Here is a 23,130-nt window from a genome sequence, read left to right as displayed (position 1 = left end):
TGTAACCTCGGTTCCCTGAGAGGCGGGAACGAGACATTATGTCAGCTAAGACTTATATGGGAACTCCTCCCTTCTCCACTTTCGCTGAAATCTTATTGGCTAATGCCAGCTGGGGGACAGCAGGCAAATTGACGCGAAGCATGCAAATATTGACAGGTCAGCGGGCAGTATAAAATGCATGGGCGCGAAAATTACGTCAGAATCATGACTGAACGCTAGCACAGCTGATCAAACAGCGACCACGGCGTCTAACGTAATGTCTCGTTCCCGCCTCTCAGGGAACCGAGGTTATGATAGTAACCGGAGACGTTCCCTTCTCGAGGCGGTAACTCAACATTACGTCAGCTAAGACGTATATGGGAACTGTATAAAATCCCGCCGTGAAAGCAGTGAAGATATGCCCTGAATGGAATCAATCACCCCCACACATAAGCAAGACAGTTCTAGCCAATGGCCGTGTCGCTAAGAGTGCTCGCATCTGATAGGCGGAACTAGACCAATGAGATGGTAACTACTGTATAGCTGGTTAACAGTTTACAACACATGAATAAAACTTAACTCACCGAAAGTACCTGTGACACTACAGAGGGTACATCCAGCTTGTAAAACCTGGCGAATGTGTTCTGGGAAGACCAGCCAGCAGCAAAACATAAATACTGGCTAGACATACCTCTAACCCAGGCCCCCGAGGAAGCATTTATATTGTCCTCGCAGAATGAGCTCTGATGTTGAGGGGATAATCCTTCCCCTGGCAAGCGACATGGAGTCGTCCTTCTCACCAGCTCCGAAGAGCGGCTCGGTGGCGGCAGTGGGCCTCATTCCCACTGTTGACCGAGCCGCTCTGGCTCTGAGGGTGCGCACTGGCAGCTCGGCACAGTGGGCGCACGTGTGGTCCGTGTGAGGCTTCCAGGCAGGTCACACAGAACTGGTGAAGGTCCGAGTCTAGCAGTAGCAGCCATCGGATGCGGAGAGGAAAAACAGGGTGAGTAGTCCTCTATTGCAACTTCCACGATGACTTAGATAAGACTTCTAGCATGAAGAAAGAGATTCTGACGTTATCTTCGCGCCCATGCATTTTATACTGCCCGCTGACCTGTCAGTATTTGCATGCTTCGCGTCAATTGGCCAGCTGTCCACCAGCTGGCGTTAGCCAATAAGATTTCAGCGAAAGTGGAGAAGGGAGGAGTTCCCATATACGTCTTAGCTGACATAATGTTGATTTACCGCCTCGAGAAGGGAACCAGAGATAAGATAACTTCATTCTGTTGTGTCCTCCCTGTTTACTTCACATTTTGATGCAACAACAGTGTGATTATATGTTCATATTTTATTAAAACCATTGATGTCCCTCTTTGCAGAACTCAAACTAACTTTGGAGTTAAGGACACAGAAGTCTGCTTGTGTGAGGAGTCAGTTTTCTCAGCTTCTTTGGAAGAGAGGGAAAGACCGTTTAAGGCAAGTAAACTTCATAATTCATTGTTTTCAGTTATCAGTTTTTTATTTTATTTATTTTTTTACTTAGAGTAAAATAATGTGTGTTTTTTGTTTCTGTAGATGTTGAAAACCAGATAGGAGAACACATAGGAGAACATCATTCTTTTGAGATTTTATGCAAGTTATTTTTAGAAAATAAATGTTTCTGTTGTCTCTGTCTGTTTACTTCACACTTTGATGCAACAACAGCATGATTACGTGCTCATTTCATTAAAACCATTGATGTCTGTGTTTTTCATTGCAGAACTCAAACCAGCTTTGGAGTTGTCTGATTTGGAGAGTCATCATTCTTGGTCTTCCCTCTTAAAGGAAAAGTTCACACAAAAAAAAACTTACTTGCCCTCATGTCATTCCAAACCTATAAGACTTTTGTCTGTCTTTACAACACAAATGAATATATTTTTAATTTTCTCATAATTTTTGTTAATCCATTTATAGTCTAGTTAATCGGGATTTTCAAGCCTCATAAATACAGCCTTATTGTAGAAGTAATTCATTCCGATATTTATATATGAATAAATCTTAAATTAAATGATAGCAAACATGTATGTTCAAAATAAAATATTGGTCTCCCAGACTACCACATGGAGGACACAAAATAAGAGAATATTAAAAATATTTATTTGTGTTCCAAAAATTAGCAGAGTTTGTATGGGTCTGGAACAACACGGGGAGAGTAACTTATGACCATTTTTATTATTTGGTGAACTAAACCCTTAGAAGAGCAGCCCTCCACGTACATGAACATTTGTGAGGTATGTGGATGTCATATCTGTTTTAATGTTTCAGTAAAGAAGCTTTCAGAAAGCAATATTTTTATTCAAACAATATTACATGTCCTCACACTAGTGCTGCCATTATAGCATTCTAGAGCACTGTGGTAGACTGAGAGATTAAACAACCACACAAAGTGTTGAAACTTTAAAGCCGATTATTTACCTGTCCTTACAGATGTGAATACACCTCTATCTGAAAATGGATAGTTTAATTAAAGTTTTTATTTTTTCAAATGTGTTTCTCTTTTTAGGCCACTGATCAAGAGCCGGCGGTGACTGAGATGAATGCTGGTCAAAGAAGAGAACGTCCTTTCCTCTAAACTGATGCAGCAGGAGGTTAAAAGGAGGACACTGCCCTGGATGATGTAGAAGATATCATATAATGTTTCTAATGGGGCTTCTTCATGATTACATCAATTATGCTAAAGAGATCATGAAAATTGACATTGATGCATGATTTGTATTCATGGACTATGAAAGTGTATAATTATATTATTTGTAAAAACAATGTTAAATGCGTGTTCTGTGTTGTTTAGTAGAACAGTTTACACTCTGTCATTCATACACATACAAGGCCTCAGCTAACCTGCAACCCAACACGAGCAACTTAATTAGGGTATCTTTGATAAGTGAAGTATCATAAAAATATTTGCATCTAACCTTGTATACACTTGTATACACATTCTCAGTCTAGTTTTGTAGGCTTACACAATCATGGGGAAGACTGCTGACTTGACAGTTGTCCAAAAGACGACCATTGACACCTTGCACAAGGAGGGCTAGTCAAGTCAAGTCATTTTTATTTTTAAAGCACATTTAACAGCATCATCGTTGAACCAAAGTGCTGTACATTTAAAACAAGTCAAATAACACTAAAGAATAAAAATGAAATTTAAGAGCAGATTTAAAACTTGTCAGTGAAGGAGCAAGCCTCACATTAATAGGCAGGCTATTCCAGTGTCTGGGAGCTGTGTCAGCGAATGCCCGCCCACCTTTAGTTTTGTAGAGACAATGAGGGACGGTTAAAAGAGACTGACTACCCGATCTCAGAGCACTTTGAGGAGAGTAAGGAATTAAAAGATCGCAGATGTATTTTGGTGCTTTGCCAGACACAGCCTTGTAAACAAGAACAACAATTTTAAAATGGATCCTGAGCTGTACTGGAAGCCATTGAAGGGATGCTAAAATAAGAGTGATGTGATCCCTCTTTTTATTACCGGTGAGAAGCCTTGCTGCAGCGTTTTGCACAATTTGTAAACGGGAGATCGCGGCTTTAGGCAAGCCGCTATAGAAAGAGTTGCAATAGTCCAAGCACGAAGTTATAAAGGCGTTGATTACAGTTTCCAAATCTTTATAAGACAGGACATTTTTTTATTTTTGCAAATCATTATTAAATGGTAAAAACTTCCCTTTACTACGGTGTTAATTTGTTTCTCAAAGTTTAACAAAGAATCAAATAGAACCCTAAGATTTCTTACATCAGTTTGAACACAAGCAGAAAGAGGGCCCAAACGAGAGATCTGAATAAAATCTGAATTTAACTTTTGCCCTTATTTAATTGCAAAAAATTATTAGCCATCTAACATTTTATCTCTTCAAAACAGTCAGAGAGCGTGTCCCATGATTCGCCATTTTCAATCTTAGCTGGAAGATAAAACTGTGTTTCATCCGCATAGCAGTGGTACGAGATCTTATATTTCTTAAAGATGGAACCCAGCAGCAACATATACAGTGAGAAAAATAACAGGCCTAAAATGGACCCTTGGGGAACACTGCAAGACAAGGGAACTGGCCGAGAAGAGACACTTCCAATGCTCACTGAAAATGTTCTATCCTTCAAATAGGAGGACAACCACTGCAACGCAACCCCCTGTATACCCACCACCTTTTCCAATCTGTGTAACAAAATACTATGGTCGATTGTATCAAATGCAGCACTTAAGTCCAATAGGACTAGCAATGCACAGGAGCCAGAATCTAGAAGTTGCAGCAGATCATTACTGACTTTCAACAGTGCGGTTTCCATGCAGTGCAGCGATCTAAAACCGGATCGAAAGGTATCTAATGTATTAGACAAGTTAACAAATTAATTTAGCTGGGAAAAGACAATTCTCTCTAAAAGTTTTGAGATAAAAGGCAGCTTTGAAATGGGTCGGTAATTACTGAGAATAGAGGTGGCAAGATTTGGTTTCTTGAGCAGGAGGTGGACCACTGCATGATTAAAGCTAGATGGGGCCACTCCATTTGCTAAGGAGCTATTGATGATAGATAATACAGCCGGACTTAAGGTTGCAAACACTTCCTTAAAAAGGTGAGCCAGGATCACATCCGACTCACAGCTTGAGGACTTAGTATTAGCAACAATGTCAGCAAACACCACTGAGGACACAGGGTGAAAATCAGTCGTGAAATCATTCACAGGAGTCTCATAAGATGATGGTTTAATTGTAGCCTTAATATCCAGTATTTTGTTTACAAAAATAAATTCTACGCACTCTCACAACTTTCCAAAGATGGTTCAAGGGAGGTGGAAGGAAGAGGATTTAGTATAGAATTTATTGTCTTAAACAGCATCTGTGGTCAATTTGCATTTTCATTGATAAGATTAGAAAGAAATACAGATTTTGCCTCTTTGACTGTCTTCTGGTAGCTTGTTAAACAGGCTCTTAAACACTCATATGAGACCTGGAGTTTATCTTTCTTCCATTTTTGCTCAGCCTTACGACACTCTTGTCTAAGAGAGCGGGTGGTATCGTTTAACCGCGGCTGAGTAGATCCCCTTCCCTTTGCTTTCCTAGGCACAAGGATGAGCAATGAAATTTAGGCAGATAGAACAAGACTTAGTAAAAACCTTCACCATCTCATCAGTGTTTAAATTGCTGAAGAAGACAGCTTCCACAAAATTTGTCTGAAAATGTTTGGAAAATAAGCTGGCTGTCAATGGTTTAAGAAGTTGAGAAAAACTTACAGGGTGAGGGCATATGGGAAGAGGAGATGCATAAACAGATTCAAACACAATTGGCAGATGGTCTGAAAGGGTGGCATCAATAACTTTAATTCTTTATGGGAAACCCATATGATAACATCAAATCCAACGTATCCCCCAAATTATGAGTAGGGTTAAAAACAAATTGTGACAGACTTAGAGATTCAATAAGGCATACAAACTCTTTCACCAGAGGTTTGAATGTTCAACAGAGATGAATGTTAAAATCCCCAAGAATCAGCAGTCTATCACATTGAGACAAAATGTTAGAAAGGAACTCAGAGAACTGTTGAATAAAATCCTTATTAAATTTCGGAGGTCTGTAAACAAGTGCACATAAAACAGGGCCCCCTTTATCAATTCTCGTTAACTGCACTTCAAAGCTGGAATACACATCATTAATTAATTGTTTGTTTTTAAAATTGTTTTTAAAAACAGTTGCAACAACTCCACCCTGGCCAGAATGCCTAGAAGTGCTAAAAAATCCACAGTCCGGTGGAGAGAGTTCGCAGAGTGGTAATAATTCGTCCTGCTTCAACCATGTTTCAGTTATGAATAACAAATCAAGAGAATTTGTATTAAAAAAGTCATTCAAAACAAATGATTTGATTGATAGAGATGTAATATTAATCAGTGCCATCCTCACTATCTGTGGTTCAGCCCTTACAGCACTTGGAGATGAAAACCTAACTGGACAAAAATTCAAAGGGTTAACAGATCGCGGTCTGGATTTTAACGGGCGTGATGAAATTACTGGGATATAATCGGCATCTGGGGAGGCAAACTTCTCGCCTCCATAGAGACTACGTCTAGATCTATGGTGAACATACAGAGGATGGCACAGAATTTCCAAGGAGGCACAATGATTTGATATATATATATATATATATATATATATATATATATATATATATATATATATATATATATATATCCAAAGAGGGAGCGAACAGTTCAGTTTGTGCAAATCCAGCGATGAATAACACAAAGTCATAACTACATAAAATGTAGCGTCCAGTGTCCAAAACAGCAACAGGAACAAACACTGTAAAACCCGACAAGTTAACTTAACTCAAACTGTTTGAGTTAACCGATTGCCTTGACTGTAAAACCCGACAAGTAAACTTAACTCAAACGGTTTGAGTAAACAGATATCCTTAAGTTATGTTAACTCAAACCGTTTGAGGAAACCGATTGCCTTAAACCATTTAAGTTGAAAAAACTAACAGTTAAAAGTACTCTGAACTTAATTCAGTTGAGTTCACTGAAAGAAGATATACATTGCAATTAAGTGATTAATTGAGTGATAATTGAGCTTTAGTGATGAACACCTGCTGTTAACAAACAGAATCACTGAAGAAAAGAGAAACACAAGAACTACTACAACTGACTTCAGACACAGTCTTAGATGAAATCAACTGAAATAAAATACATGAAATCTCTCAAGATCTGATTAAACAACCCCACAAACAGCATCACCAGCTGCACTTATTAATAACCAGACGGACTTTATTTCTGTCAGACGTCTACAGAAGATCTTATTGAGAATGAACTAAGGTTCAGATGTTGATTTATTGTTTCATTTGAAGTAACCATGTTAGAGATCAGTGTTTGCTTTAGTTGGGCTCTTGACCCTTGACTTCTGTCTTAGTCTTTTCTCTGGCTGTTATAACCGTGTGTTTCTAAAACACATTTGTTGTAACTCAAAAGCCCAGAAGAAATGGCATCAGGTGTTAACCTGTACCTAGGTGTAGGTTGTTATACTTTATATTGGTGATGATAATTATTCGTTATTATTCACAATTATTGATCCGTACGCATTCCAATCTCTGATGAAATAGATGTTGTGTAATTAATAAAAGTGTTTCTAGTAAAAATGACACTAAGATCCAGTGGTTCTGTGATTATCATTTAATATAAAAATTACTTTCTAAAAAATTTGTACACATAAAATTTTCTTCTATGCTAGTAGATGGTCAAACACAGACATTAATAATCAGAATATGAACCTCTACAATGGTGACGAAAAAAACATGCTGCAATGCATGCTGGGTACTATTGTAGTACAAAACTAATCCGTGGTTCCAAGCATGCTCTGCAGCATTTTTTTTTTATGGTCACCATTGTTGAGGTTCATATTCTGATTATTGATTATGTCTTTGTGTGACTGTTTGACACCATAGAAGACCTCACTATTTGAGAAGTCATTCAGATTAACTGATTATCACAGAACTACTGGGTCTCAGAATCTGTTTAACTATAATCAATCTAATTACACAACACCTATTTCATCAGACTCCGTACAGTTCAATAATTGATGATTATCATCACACATGTGCAATACAACAACCTACACCTAGGTACAGGTTAACACCTGATGGCATTTCTTCTGGGCTTTTGAATTACAACAAATGTGTTTTAGAAACACACAGTTATAACAGCCAGAGAAAAGACTAAGACAGAAATCAAGGGTCAAGAGCCCAACTAAAGCAAACACTGATCTCTAACATGGTTACTTCAAATGAAACAATAAATCAACATCTAAACCTTAGTTCATTCTCAATAAGATCTTCTGTAGACGTCTGACAGAAATAAAGTCCGTCTGGTTATTAATAAGTGCAGCTGGTGATGCTGTTTGTGGGGTTGTTTAATCAGATCTTGAGAGATTTCATGTATTTTATTTCAGTTGATTTCATCTAAGACTGTGTCTGAAGTCAGTTGTAGTAGTTTTTGTGTTTCTCTTTTCTTCAGTGATTCTGTTTGTTAACAGCAGCTGTTCATCACTAATTCTCAATCAGCACTTAGTTAATCACTTAATTACTTGAATGCAAAGTTTCAAAACTTACATGGTTTAAATCAAGGCAATCTGTTTACTCAAACGGTTTGAGTTAAATTAACTTGTCGGGTTTTACAGTGAATGTGACCTACCGATACAAAGAGCGGAGAAGGCTTCATCCTCATAGATCTTAATATCCGCGTGCGGCCATCATAAACCGTCCCAAGTCCATATCCGTACAAATAACCTGGTCTTAATAGCAGGTAGCGAGTTTCGCCCAAAGCCAGTAGATGTAGAAGGTTATTCAGGTCTTCCCGCATCCGACAAAAAGGCAGTCGACCGTATCCTAGCGTCAAGCCATGCAGGCCAGCGACCCGACAAGTGAGAAGGTAGCAGACCTGGAGTTTCACCTCCTGCGAGCAGCGGCGTTAGTAGATGAAAGCCGATCGCACAATGTCTCACCACAGCCGGGACCAGATACTTAGCACCCAGAGTATAGCACCAAACAATAACTATATAATAAAACCAAAGCTAAGCAAACAATACTATTAACAATTTAAAAACAAACTTATGTTCTCTGATGAAAGTAAATTTTGCATTTCCTTTGGAAACCAGAGTCCCAGAGTCTGGAGAAAGAGAGGAGAGGCACACAATCCACGTTGCTTGAGGTCCAATGTAAAGTTTCCACAGTTAGTGATGGTTTGGGGTGCCATGTCATCTGCTGGTGTTGGTCCATTGTGTTTTCTGAGGTCCAAGGTCAACACAGCTTTATACCAGGAAGTTTTAGAGCACTTCATGCTTTCTGCTGCTGACCAACTTTATGAAGATGCAGATTTCATTTTCCAACAGGACTTGGCACCTGCACACAGTGCCAAAGCTACCAGTACCTGGTTTAAGGACCATGGTATCCCTGTTCTTCATTGGCCAGCAAACTCGCCTGACCTTAACCCCATAGAAAATCTATGGGGTATTGTGAAGAGGAAGATGCGATATGCCAGACCCAACAATGCAGAAGAGTTGAAGGGCCACTATCAGAGCAACCTGGGCTCTCATAACACCTGAGCAGTGTCACAGACTGATCGACTCCATGCCACGCTGCATTACTGCAGTAATTCAGGCAAAAGAAGCCCCAACTAAGTATTGAGTGCTTTACATGCTTATACTTTTCATGTTCATACTTTCCAGTTGGCCAAGATTTCTAAAAATCCTTTCTTTGTATTGGTCTTAAGTAATATTCGAATTTTCTGAGATACTAAATTTGGGATTGTCCTTAGTTGTCAGTTATAATCATCAAAATTAAAAGAAATAAACATTTGAAATATATCAGTCTGTGTGTAATCAATGAATATAATATACAAGTTTCACTTTTTAAATGGAATTAGTGAAATAAATAAACTTGTTGATGATATTCTAATTATATGACCAGCACCTGTATATTGCATGTGGTGTGTGCAGGGGCGTCGGACTGGGGGTAAAACCAGTACTGATTACCAGGGCCCCAAAGGAAGAGAGGGCCCTTGAAAAGTCTGGAATATTTTTTTTAAAGGGGGGGGGGGGGGGGGTTTGGGGGGGCATTAGGACCCGGGATCTTGTGCAGCGCCCCTGGGTGTTTGTGTGCATTTATCAATCTGCGTGTAGGATGTACTTTTATCTTTAAAAAAAGCTAATACAGGTTTATGCAAAACACGGTAGCCAGAATTGAATTGCATTCACCAAGTTTATTTGTGACAACATAATGGCTCAGATAGAGCATTCAAATGCTTTCTCGCACTGTTACACGGTAACAAACTAAGCACACATTTGTAAACGAATGAAATCAGTTACAATGGCATGTATTGATTAGTATCCTAGCATTCATTTAGCGTTGTAATATATACATGCATGTTCTGTAAGGCTGCAGTGAAACGATATGTATTGTGGAAAGCGCTGTGAAAATAAATATGAAAATGGATTTTTTTTTTTCCTGGTAGACACGTTATCATCTTTATTTATTTTTATTTATTTTTTTTATATATATTTATTAACTTTTTTAACAACATATATTACACACTCACCAGGAACAAAAATACAAAATGCAGTATAGACACATATTAATGTCTTCGCATCATTACAACTTAGCATATCTCAATTTGTACAGGACTCACATCCACAAGACTAATGAATTAAAACACACACAAAAAAAAATAAAAATAAATAAATAAATAAATAAATGAATAAACACAAACTATTTAGGCCTCCTAATACAAATACATCCTATAATCTCACATATCTTCAAATGTCTCCTTAAACATGCCACTATCCTCCTTCTTTATGAAGGATCTAAAGGGATTCCAAACATCTTCAAAAGTCTTATCCTTTCCTTTAATAATATATGTTATTTTCTCCATTGACATATTCAGTACCATCTCCCTGAGCCACCTTTTTATGCTGGGTGGTTCTAGATTTTTCCATTGTAATGCAATGAGGCGTTTAGCTTGTAAGATACACATAGAAATAAAGATACATTCCTTTGACTTAAGCTTAGGATACAAATGCATTAGAAAAATCTTTGGTCCAAAAGGAAGACTTACATTTATTATTTTACCAATCATAATATGCACTTCTTTCCAGAATTTCGATATTTCTTCGCATTCCCATATACAGTGGAAATAGGTGCCTTTACAAACATTACACTTGGGACATGTAGCGGTATATTTTCATTAAATTTGTTTGATAATACTGGAGTTATAAGCCAATTATATTGTAACAACTTTAATCTTGTATTGACTGTTTGTACTTGAGCATCTTGACAGATCTCACTCCATTCATCTGGTGTGATCTCCTCATTAAGATCCTTACTCCATGCTCCTAAACGAGAGCTAGAAGACTCCGGGGAGCCCTCTACCAACATATTATACAGACGTGAAATTCGACCCTTATCATAACAATCTTTGGTGACTACTCTTTCCAAAACTGATAATGGTGGTATATTTCCAGTACTTTTTTGAAATGATAAAATGAAACTTCTTATCTGTAAGTACCTAAAAAAATGACTTTTAGGTATATCAAATGTATTACTCAATTCTTGAAATGACATAAGATTGTCTTCCTTATATAAATCTTTTATACTTTTAATACCTTTTTCTGCCCATGTCTTAAAACCTACATCTACTTTTCCGGGACTAAACTTAGGATTTCCCCATATTGGACAGTAGCGAGATATCTCACTTGTATAGGAGATATTCAAATATCTCTGCGTCTCATGCCATACCCTTACCATATTTAAAACCATTGGATTCGTAACCTTACCCTTCATTTTCTGTAAAATTTTACGATTTAAATCATATAAATATGATTCCAAGGGTATTTTATTCGGAATAGAGTTTTTTTTCCCATTTCTACCCATACAGGTTGTTCATTAGATATTGAGAAGAAAAACATAATAGATCTTAACTGGGCAGCAGTATAATACCATTTAAAATTAGGGCATTGAAGCCCACCCATATCAAATGGCAAATATAAAAGAGATAATCTAATTCTGGATCTTCTATTGTTCCATATGAATTTAATAATTAACTTTTTAAGTCTAGAAAACAGATTACTAGGAGGTGTAATCGGAATATTCTGAAATAGGTACAAAAATTTAGGTAAAATATTCATTTTTAAAATATTAATTCTTCCTATTAAAGACAACGGGAAAGAAGCCCATCTTTCAACCAGCGTCACTGCATTCTCAAAAATTGAATTATAATTTTTTTTTACTATGTCTTCCAGTTTTGGAGTAATTGTAATTCCCAAATATGTGAAAATTTCCACATTATTAAACATATCTACCTTACTGATAGGACTTTTCCTTTCTTCTTCATTCAGCAACATAACTGAAGATTTTGAATTATTGATCCGATACCCTGAGATTTTCCCAAATGTCTCTATAATTTGAATTAAAGCCGGAATGGTTGAGTCCAATTTCTTTAAAAATAATATAACGTCGTCAGCAAATAGCGCTATTTTATGTTCACTGCCAAACATTTCTATACCTTTTATATCCCTTTCTTTTCTGATGGCAATTGCCAAGGGTTCAATAGCCATCAGAAACAGGAGAGGGGAAAGAGGCGATCCCTGTCTACATCTCCTAGAAATATTAAATGATTTTGATATACAGTTGTTAGTTAAGACCTCTGTCGAAAGATTCTGGTATAACAATTTAACCCATTTGCAGTATTTTTCTCCCAATCCAAACCGAATTAAAACATCGAACAGAAAATCCCATTCCACCCTGTCGAATGCCTTTTCTGCATCTAGTGCTAGTAATGCAGTATCTTTTTCCCCCTTTTTTTGATGCAGAATATTTAGCACTCTTCTTACATTATGGCATCCTTGCCTTTTTATCATAAAACCATTCTGATCCATCCCTATGACGTAAGGTGCTACAGTTTCTAATCTTCTTGCCAATATTTTGCTCAGGATTTTAGTGTCTGAATTGAGTAAACTTATAGGTCGAAAATTTTCACATTTATTGTTAGGTTTTCCTGATTTAGGCAATAAAATAATTATAGCTTCATTCAAAGACATAGGAAGTTTATTCTCCGCAAAGGCTTCTACTAGCATGTCTAACATAGGTCTTACTAATTTATCTTAGGGCTGGGCGATATATCGAACGATATGATCATGCGCATCTAATCAGTAAAGCTGCTTCCGTGATCACCGCTAAAATCGCCATCACATAATTGGAGTGGCATTTAATAGACAGCAGAGGTGGGACTTTCAAGTCACAAGCAAGTCTTCAAGTCATATCCAAGTCCTCAAAGGGTTAAAGTTAATAAGATAATTAAGTGACTAATTAATTGATGATTGTACATTAGTGATGAACTTCTGCTGTTAACATTCAACATCACTGAAGCAAAGCGAAACACAAGAACTACAACTGAATTTAGCCACAGCCTTCAACTGGAAAAAAAAAAAAAAAAAAAACCCACTATGCCACCATAATTGTGGTCAGGGTTTGCTTTAGGTAGTGTCTTGACCCTTTTACTAATTCAAAGCAATTTGATTCAAAACAATTTCAATATTGTTTTCGCAACAAACATGTATGCATTGCTGAATCAAACCTTGTAGTAACAGATGATCTTATGCTTTTTCTGCTTACAACTCATGTTGACTTAGACATCGTGAGATAGTCTTCTTTGGATTGTTGACTGACATTCAGCTTTTACCAGAGTTAGGACTTTCAAGTCACAAGCAAGTCTTCAAGTCATATCCCAAGTCCTCAAAGGGTTAAAGTTAATGAGCTAATTAAGTGATTAAGTGATGATTGTGCATTAATGATGAACACCTGATGTTCTTGAGAATTACAGAGGACCAGATGTTGATGTTTTATTGGTTAAAGTGATGCAACCATAATGGAGATCAGTGTTTGCTTTAATGGGACTCTTGACCCTTGACTGTCATGTTAGATCTCTTTATGTAGCATTGCATGAGGTGCTGTAAAGCAGAGAGAAGACATTAATCTGTATGTGATAGGTGGTCAGATTACAATGAAATTAACATTAGCTCTATTTAAGTTTGGCATAATCAACCCAGTAAAACTACACTATAGAAAAAAAAATTAAGTGAATTTTAAATCTACTAAATGCATACAAAATTAGAAAAACTGTATTCTGTAGACACACACAGACATCAAGAACCAGCATATGACTCTCAACAGTGGTGACAATAAACAAAATGTTGCATGCTGGGTAAAACCTTAGTAAAAACTCCCGTCATGCACTGCAGTATGAAAAACTGTCACCACTGTTGAGGATCGTGTGATAAGTGTGTTTGTCTAAAAACCTAAACTGATTGTCTCCTTTTGTGTCTTTCAACATTGAAGCATTGTGATTCTTTTTTTACTTCAGTTCAGAAATAGCTGAGTGTCAGTCTACTATCCAAAGATAAACACAATTTCATGTTGTTCAGTCATCATGAGTTATAAGCAGAAAAGGCATAAGATCATCTGTTACTGCAAGGTTTGACTCAGCAATGCATACATGTTTGTTGCGAAAACAATATTGCAATTGTTTTGAATCAAATTGGTTTGAATTAGTAAAAGAGTCAAGACACTACTTAAAGCAAACCTTGACCACAATTATGGTGGCATAGTGTTTTTTTTTTTCTTTTACTTTTTTTTTCATTTGAAGGCTGTGGCTAAATTCAGTTGTAGTTCTTGTGTTTCTCTTTACTTCAGTGATGTTGATTGTTAACAGCAGATGTTCATCACTAATGCACAATCATCATTTAATTAGTCACTTAATTATCTCTTTAGCTTTAACCCTTTGAGGACTTGAATATGACTTGAAGACTTGCTTGTGACTTGAAAGTCCCACCTCTGATAGACAGAGCCGTAGATTGCTGACAAGCCACGCCATATCGCGTTCATTATCGAAGGCGATTCATCTGCGATAATGAACGCGATATGGCGTGGCTTGTCAGCGATCTACGGCTCTGTCTATTAAATGCCACTCCAATTATAAGCAGGTGATGGAGATTTTAGCGGTGATCACGGAAGCAGCTTTACTGATTAGATGCGCATGATCATATCGTTCGATATATCGCCCATCCCTAATTTATCTTTAAATTTTTTATATATATCTATGGGGAGACCATCAGGTCCCGCCGCCTTACCCGCTTTCATCAGATCGATTGCCTCTACCACCTCTTGTAAACTAATGTCTTTTCCTATTTCATCTTTATGTTCTTCTGGTATACTAGGTAACTCCAAATTATCCAAAAAAGTTTTTTGTATTTCTGAACCCGAAATACATTCAGAATTATACAGTTTCATATAATATGGTCTAAATGAATTATTAATTTCTTGTGGGTCAACAATGATATTACCATCTGACTCTTCAATCGAATCTACTGCCCTCTCCATTTGCTGTTTTTTAATTTGCCATGCCAACACTTTACCTGTCTTTTCGCCTTGATCATAAAATGTTTGTTTCAGCTTTAATAACTTAGCTACAGTTTTATTTGCAGAAAGTGTATTATATTTAGATCGAAGCATTAATAGCTGTTTATGTTTATCTGCACATATCGAATCACTATGATATACTTCATTTTCCAGCTCTTTAATCTCTTTTTCCAAATCTTGTAACTCCTGTCGAGATTTTTTACTTTTAGAACTACAAAAACTAATAATTTGTCCCCGAATAAAACATTTAAATGCCTCCCACCGAATTTCTGCTGAAGTTTCCAATTGATTTGTTTCAAAGTAATTGTCAATTTGATTGCCCAAGAACTCTACAAATGACGCATCTTTAAGCCAACTTGGCTGGAATCGCCATTTAGGGGTATCTTTAACTAATTTTGAATCGACATACGACAAAGACACTGGTTTATAAACATGAGCCCCGTCTAAAAGGCAAAGGTGGAGGTGTTGCTTCAATTTATAACAACGTCTTCAGGATTTCTCAGAGGGCAGGCTACAAGTATAACTCGTTTGAAGTAATGGTGCTTCATATAACATTATCCAGAAAAACAAATGTTAATGATAAATCCCCTGTTATGTTTGTACTGGCTACTGTATACAGGCCACCAGGGCACCATACAGACTTTATTAAAGAGTTTGGTGATTTTAAATCCGAGTTAGTTCTGGCTGCAGATAAAGTTTTAATAGTTGGCGATTTTAATATCCATGTTGATAATGAAAACGATGCATTGGGATCAGCATTTATAGACATTCTGAACTCTATTGGTGTTAGACAACACGTTTCAGGACCTACTCATTGTCGAAATCCTACTCTAGATTTAATACTGTCACATGGAATTGATGTTGATGGTGTTGAAATTATTCAGCCAAGCGATGATATCTCAGATCATTATTTAGTTTTGTGCAAAATTCATATAGCCAAAATTGTAAATTCTACTTCTTGTTACAAGTATGGAAGAACCATCACTTCTAACACAAAAGACTGCTTTTTAAGTTATCTTCCTGATGTAACCAAATTCCTTAGCATATCCAAAACCTCAGAACAACTTGATGATGTAACAGAAACTATGGACTCTCTCTTTTCTAGCACTTTAAATAAAGTTGCTCCTTTACACTTAAGGAAGGTTAAGGAAAACAGTTTGACACCATGGTATAATGAGCATACTCGCACCCTAAAGAGAGCAGCCCGAAAAATGGAGCGCAGCTGGAGGAAAACAAAACTAGAGGTATTTCGTATTGCTTGGCGGGAAAGTAACAAATCCTACAGAAAAGCATTAAAAACTGCTAGATCCGAAAACAAACAAACATAACCCCAGGTATTTATTCAATACAGTGGCTAAATTAACGAAAAATAAAGCCTCAACAAGTGTTGACATTTCCCAACACCACAGCAGTAATGACTTTATGAACTACTTTACTTCTAAAATCGATACTATTAGAGATAAAATTGCAACCATTCAGCCGTCAGCTACAGTATCACATCAGACAGTGCACTATAGACCCCCTTAGGAACAGTTCCACTCATTCTCTACCATAGGAGAGGAAGAATTGTATAAACTTGTTAAATCATCTAAACCAACAAAATGTATGTTAGACCCTATACCATCTAAGCTCCTAAAAGAGGTGCTTCCAGAAGTCATAGATCCTCTTCTGAATATTATTAATTCCTCATTGTCATTAGGATATGTCCTCAAAACCTTCAAACTGGCTGTTATTAAGCCTCTCATCAAAAAACCACAACTTGACCCCAAAGAACTAGTTAATTATAGACCAATCTCGAATCTCCCTTTTCTGTCCAAGATACTAGAAAAGGTGGTATCCTCTCAATTATATTCCTTCTTAGAGAAAAATGGTATATGTGAGGATTTCCAGTCAGGATTTAGACCGTATCATAGTACTGAGACTGCTCTCCTTAGAGTTACAAATGATCTGCTCTTATCATCTGATCGTGGGTGTATCTCTCTATTAGTTTTATTGGATCTTAGTGATGCGTTTGACACAATTGACCACAACATTCTTTTGCATAGACTTGAACACTTTGTTGGCATCAGTGGAAGTGCATTAGCATGGTTTAAATCGTACTTATATGACCGCAATCAGTTCGTAGCAGTGAATGAAGATGTATCCTATCGATCACAAGTGCAGTATGGAGTACCTCAAGGCTCAGTACTAGGGCCGCTACTCTTCACGCTTTATATGTTACCCTTGGGAGATATCATCAGGAAACATGGTGTTAGCTTTCACTGTTATGCTGATGATACTCAGCTCTATATTTCTTCGCAGCCTGGTGAAACACACCAATTTGAAAAACTAATGGATTGCATAGTCTATATAAAAAACTGGATGACGAGTAATTTTTTACTGCTAAATTCTGAAAAAACAGAGGTGTTAATTATAGGACCTAAAAACTCTGCTTGTAATAACCTAGAACACTGTCTAAGACTTGATGGTTGCTCTGTCAATTCTTCGTCATCAGTTAGGAACCTAGGTGTGCTATTTGATCGCAATCTTTCCTTAGAAAGCCACGTTTCTAGCATTTGTAAAACTGCATATTTCCATCTAAAAAATATATCTAAATTACGGCCTATGCTCTCAATGTCAAATGCAGAAATGTTAATCCATGCATTTATGACCTCAAGGTTAGATTATTGTAATGCTTTATTGGGTGGCTGTTCTGCATGCTTAGTAAACAAACTACAGCTAGTCCAAAATGCAGCAGCAAGAGTTCTTACTAGAACCAGGAAGTATGACCATATTAGCCCGGTCCTGTCAACACTGCACTGGCTCCCTATCAAGCATCGCAAAGATTTTAAAATATTGCTTATTACTTATAAAGCCCTGAATGGTTTAGCACCTCAGTATTTGAATGAGCTCCTTTTACATTATAATCCTCTACGTCCGCTACGTTCTCAAAACTCAGGCAATTTGATAATACCTAGAATATCAAAATCAACTGCAGGCGGCAGATCCTTTTCCTATTTGGCGCCCAAACTCTGGAATAACCTACCTAACATTGTTCGTAAGGTGGTATGTGCTAGAAATGGGTAAACCACTATCAGTGAGTCTGCCCATGGGGTGTCCCACATTGTCCCTCAGAAACGTACCCCTTGTCCCCACTTGGGCTTATTAGCAGGTGGTCATCCTATTCAGTAAACATGTTAATTAAGAGACTTGCGTTTTAGACACCATATTGCCTTTTTTAGCTCTATTTCTACAACAGAAAATAATTCCAAACACAGCCACCAAAGCACAGTTTTGCGTCTCTGAGCAACGTGACAGTGTTTCTTCCTGAATGAATCAACCGTTTAAATGATTCGGTTCAGTCGCAATGACTCACTTATTAACAGTGACTTGCTGACACATACTGGCCATTTTAATTTCACATTTAAAGTATCTTTTGATTTTTTTTTAAATAATTAATTTCTTATCATTTCAAATGAGTATTCAACATTTTATGTCTTGTATATCAAAACATTATTCATGCATTTGTAACTGCAGGTTAAATGCATTCTTGTCCTGCCTTAAACAGTGTAATACATCTAAATGCCACTTCAAATGAATCTTCTGCATTTCCTCTGCATTAAAAGATGAGTTTGTTGATACTGATTTGCCTGGTAACAGCCCAAATGTTTTATTATTCTAAATAACTGATTCCTTTAATTAAAAACAACTAGTTTGAGATTAATAGACCTATCCCAGGGGTGTCAGACTCAGTTCCTGGAGGGCCGTAGCCCTGCAGAGTTTAGTTCTAACCCTGCTCCAGCACACATATCATGTAGTTTTCAAATAAACCTAAATGATTAGATTAGCTGGATCAGGTGTGTTTAATTAGGGTTAAATCTAAACTGTGCAGGACTGTGGTCCCTCCAGGAACTGAGTTCGACACCCTTGGCCTGTCCCATTTTGACTCCCTCCCACTGTTAAAATGTAACTAAGTAATTTTTACTCTGAGTAAATTTTAAATGAGCTACTTTTTACTTTTACTTGAGTAGATTTTTAGACTGGTACTTTTACTTGTACTTAAGTAAAATTTCATTAATGTAATGGTACTTTTACTTGAGTAGAATATTTTTGTACTCTTTCCACCTCTGCCCATAACACCCTATGTACTTGCTACATCATTAGAAGAATGGCATCTACGCTAATATTTGTCTGTTTCTCTCTTGTTCCGAGGTCACCGTGGCCACCAGATCCAGTCTGTGTCCAGATCAGAGGGTCACTGCAGTCACCCGGATCCAGTACGTATCCAGACCAGATGCTGGATCAGCACCTAGAAAGGACCTCTACATCCCTGAAAGACAGCGGAGACCAGGACAACTAGAGCCCCAGATACAGATCCCCTGTAAAGACCTTGTCTCAGAGGAGCACCAGGACAAGACCACAGGAAACAGATGATTCTTCTGCACAATCTGACTTTGCTGCAGCCTGGAATTGAACTACTGGTTTCGTCTGGTCAGAGGAGAACTGGCCCCCCAACTGAGCCTGGTTTCTCCCAAGGTTTTTTTCTCCATTCTGTCACCGATGGAGTTTCGGTTCCTTGCCGCTGTCGCCTCTGGCTTGCTTAGTTGGGGACACTTCATCTACAGCGATATCGTTGACTTGATTGCAAATAAATGCACAGACACTATTTAACTGAACAGAGATGACATAACTGAATCCAATGATGAACTGCCTTTAACTATCATTTTTGCATTATTGACACTGTTTTCCTAATGAATGTTGTTCAGTTGCTTTGACGCAATGTATTTTGTTTAAAGCGCTATATAAATAAAGGTGACTTTGACTTTGGTTCATGATCAGAAATGACAATGCTAAGGTATTGACAATCTATACATTTTGAAAGCAATTGGGCTGACACAAGAAAGTAGTCTATTCTAGAGTAAGTTTGGTGTGTTGCCGAATAGCATGAATATGCAGTCTGTTTTGGGTTAAGATGCCTCCATATATCCACTAGTTTAAGCTCTCCTATAAAATGTAGAATCTGTTTTCTAGAATTCACATGTGTGGTATCAACTACCGTAGATCTATCTTTTCCTGGATCAAGTGTACAATTCATATCCCCCGCCATTATAACCTGACCTGGTAATGAAGCCACCATCAGAAATATGTTGCTATAAAATTTAGAGTCATCCTTATTAGGGCCATAGATATTTACTAAATTTATTATCTCTGTTACCAATCTTCCCTGAATAATCACAAATCTGCCAGCTGGGTCCTTAATAACATTATTTACTTGAAATGGCGCAGCTTTATGTATTAATGTAATTACCCCTCTGGCTTGTGTAGTAAAACATGCCGAGAATAACTGTCCTTGCCACCTTCTTTCAATTTTGATCACTTCCTCCTTAGTCATGTGTGACTCTTGCAAGAATACCACATTTGCCTGTATCTGCTTAATTCTAGTCATCACCTATTTAATCTTTTTTAGTTTCCCCAGCCCCCTGCAATTCCATGATAGAAGCTTAAGCTATCTGTGCCATTTTTTGTTTTAACCATCCTCATTACCTTGAACCATATATTCGCCAAAATATAAGAGGCCAAACCTAAAATAACTAAAACAAAACTAATAACATAAAACATGAACTTACCCCAGCATTTTCCATGCTTCACTGATACCATCTGTATCAGTAACCCCCTTCCCTACACTCGACTTCTTAAATGGTCTTCTCCTACTTGTTCTTTTGTTCAAAAAAAAAAAAAAATGAACACCAACCCCTCTATCCATCGTTACAGTTTCAACCTTCTTATCCATTTTTATACCCACATATTTTAACCAAGCCATGACTTGTCCAATAAAATACTATTACCTCAAAGAAAAGAAAAAAAAAAACACAAGAAATACGCTGACAGTCAGTCAGTCTTATATTTCCAAGTAACATCTTTCCAACTATACACATTATATTAACCTAATATTTTCAAACTATTATCTTAAAATAAAGTCAAACTTTCACTTTGTGTCATTTCTTTTTTCAAATATTATAGCAAAAGCGCCCTCTTCTGAACCTTAAATGAATTAACATAAACGTCAAATACTTATCTTGTTACCCTTATTAAAACAAAATTAAATATCTACTTTGGAAGAATATACAACCTACAGACAAAGAAAATAAACTTCACTTTTACATTTAGTCCTCAGTACCTCGCATTAACTCGATACCTCAGTTCACTTGTCCTCGACCTGCTGCATAAATTTCTCCACTTCTTCTGGACTGTTCATAATCACAGTACGGTCTTCATGTGTAAGAAGCAATCGAGCAGGAAAGATTAATCTGTGTCGGTTGATTCCTTTGTCACGCAATTTTTGACGGATAGCATCGTACTTTCTTTGTTGCCTGTGAAGCTCTGCCGACAAATCCGGAAAAAAACGAAGATTGGAACCTTTGTATGCAATTGCTCCCTTACTCTTTGCAGCCTTTAGAACATGCTCCTTCTGTTTGAAATTGAGGAACTTCATTATGACAGTCCTCGGCTGCACTTTGCCATCTTGTCCGTATTTTTGACCTGAGCTGGGTATTCGATGGGCTCTCTCTATTATCAATGGCGTAAAGCTTTCCCCCAACTCCAAAGTCTCTGGTAGAAACTTTTCCAGAAAAGCACATGCATCCGATCCCTCTTCTTTCTCCGGCAAGCCAACCAACCTAAGATTATTCCTCCTACTTCTGTTCTCCAAGTCAATTACCTTATCAGCCATTGATTTCATTTGTTTTTCCAGCGTATCATTTCTGACCTTCAGTTGGACGATTTCGTCCTCTGTCCCTGAAATTCGCTCCTCCGCCTCTGTCAATCTCCCTTTGACATCCACGACCGCCGAAAGAATTACGTCCACCTTGACGCTTACTTGTCTTTCCATTGCTTTAAAGGCCTTCATCATCTCCGCGTTACTAGGATTCTCATTTGAGGCCTCACCCCCTTCATCCTCCGTCTCTTCATGCTCGCTCTGGCTTTCAGGTTCGGATGGCATAATTTGTGATTCCGCTTCCAATCTCTCTTTATTTTTTATTTTTTTCTTCGACGGCATTGTTTTAGTAATCGCTTTAGCTATTCCACCAACTTAAATTAAGTATCTTAAGTGGGTTTAGAAGGATTAATTCTAGCCTAATGCACGAGGGTTGAAAACTGCGACTTGTCACGCCACCGCCATAACCGGAAGTCCTGAAAATGGATATTTGCATAGAGATACACACAGCAAGTGAAATGTCCATTAAAAACCTTCCCGGACATCTTGGCGACAAACCATGAGAAGTACGTAAGTGACACTGTTTTTCTTGCTTCAGTTTAACCAGAAATAAAACTGATTTCATCCATTGTACGAACAAATGACCACAACCTTTCCGCTAAGGAGCTAATTGCATCCAGACTGCGAAATGCACTCAGCGCCATGTCTTGTGAACATGAGGCATCAATCAGAGCGACCGGAAGACTACTTTTAATGTTCTTCGTAAGTTTGCGCCTCAGTCACATTAAAAGTGTCATTCCAATCACCGATTATTATTAATTTTATTATTTTAAATACTGCAACTTTTGCGTTTTCGCTAGACTTAAAATGTAAATTATTGTTTCGACCGAGCTGAGATTTAAAAATGGCGCTACCGGAAATGCTTCAGGACCACACATGTGCAGTAGTGTTCCAACGCCTTTGTGATTGTTTACATCTTTGAAATCATAGATCTAAATGATAATTTGAATTATTACATGTATATTTTAACTTTTTCAGGGTTGGGCCATTTACTAGGCTTTTCCCCTCGCCATTGCATTTTAACTACTTCAGAGATCACTGTTCCCAGCTATTTTGGCCTACCATCAAATGTCTGACCTCTTTAGAAAGCCGAGACCCTGTAGTTTCTTAGGAAATAATCAGAACAATTGTGTGAAGTACTGGCACAGAGCTATAGAGGCTAGAATATTGTTTTTTCTTTCTGTCGGATAACAAGCATCTCAACTGACCACATTTCAGCCCTCTATGTCACTTGATATGATTTTAGAAACACAACTGAGCCCAAGCACCAGGTCTTGTGAAACTGTGTGCAAAAGCAGATCAATATAGAATTAAATATGAGTACTGTAGACCATTTATTTGCCAAGGTATGCTCATGCATTTTGTAAAATGCCCTATGGAAACTCCCCACATGACTTTTGGTTACCCAAAATGCAT

At 37.5% G+C, this 23,130-nt stretch overlaps 1 protein-coding gene and 1 long non-coding RNA gene across 2 annotated transcripts in view; one reads left to right on the top strand and one right to left on the bottom strand.

Annotated features, from left to right (window-relative positions):
* Positions 1-23,130, bottom strand: part of LOC132159641 (pyruvate dehydrogenase E1 component subunit beta, mitochondrial-like) — a 77,273-nt gene that overhangs the window by 1,660 nt on the left and 52,483 nt on the right. The gene's annotated exons all lie outside the window — the stretch shown is intronic.
* Positions 2,978-8,973, top strand: LOC132159092 (uncharacterized). Its single transcript, XR_009437778.1, has 2 exons — positions 2,978-3,057; positions 8,820-8,973. It is a non-coding gene; the product is annotated as an uncharacterized LOC132159092 (long non-coding RNA).

Source organism: Carassius carassius, chromosome 16 (assembly GCF_963082965.1).
Source record: "Carassius carassius chromosome 16, fCarCar2.1, whole genome shotgun sequence".
Classification (NCBI taxonomy): domain Eukaryota; kingdom Metazoa; phylum Chordata; class Actinopteri; order Cypriniformes; family Cyprinidae; genus Carassius; species Carassius carassius.
This window is presented reverse-complemented; position numbering and strand designations above follow the sequence as displayed.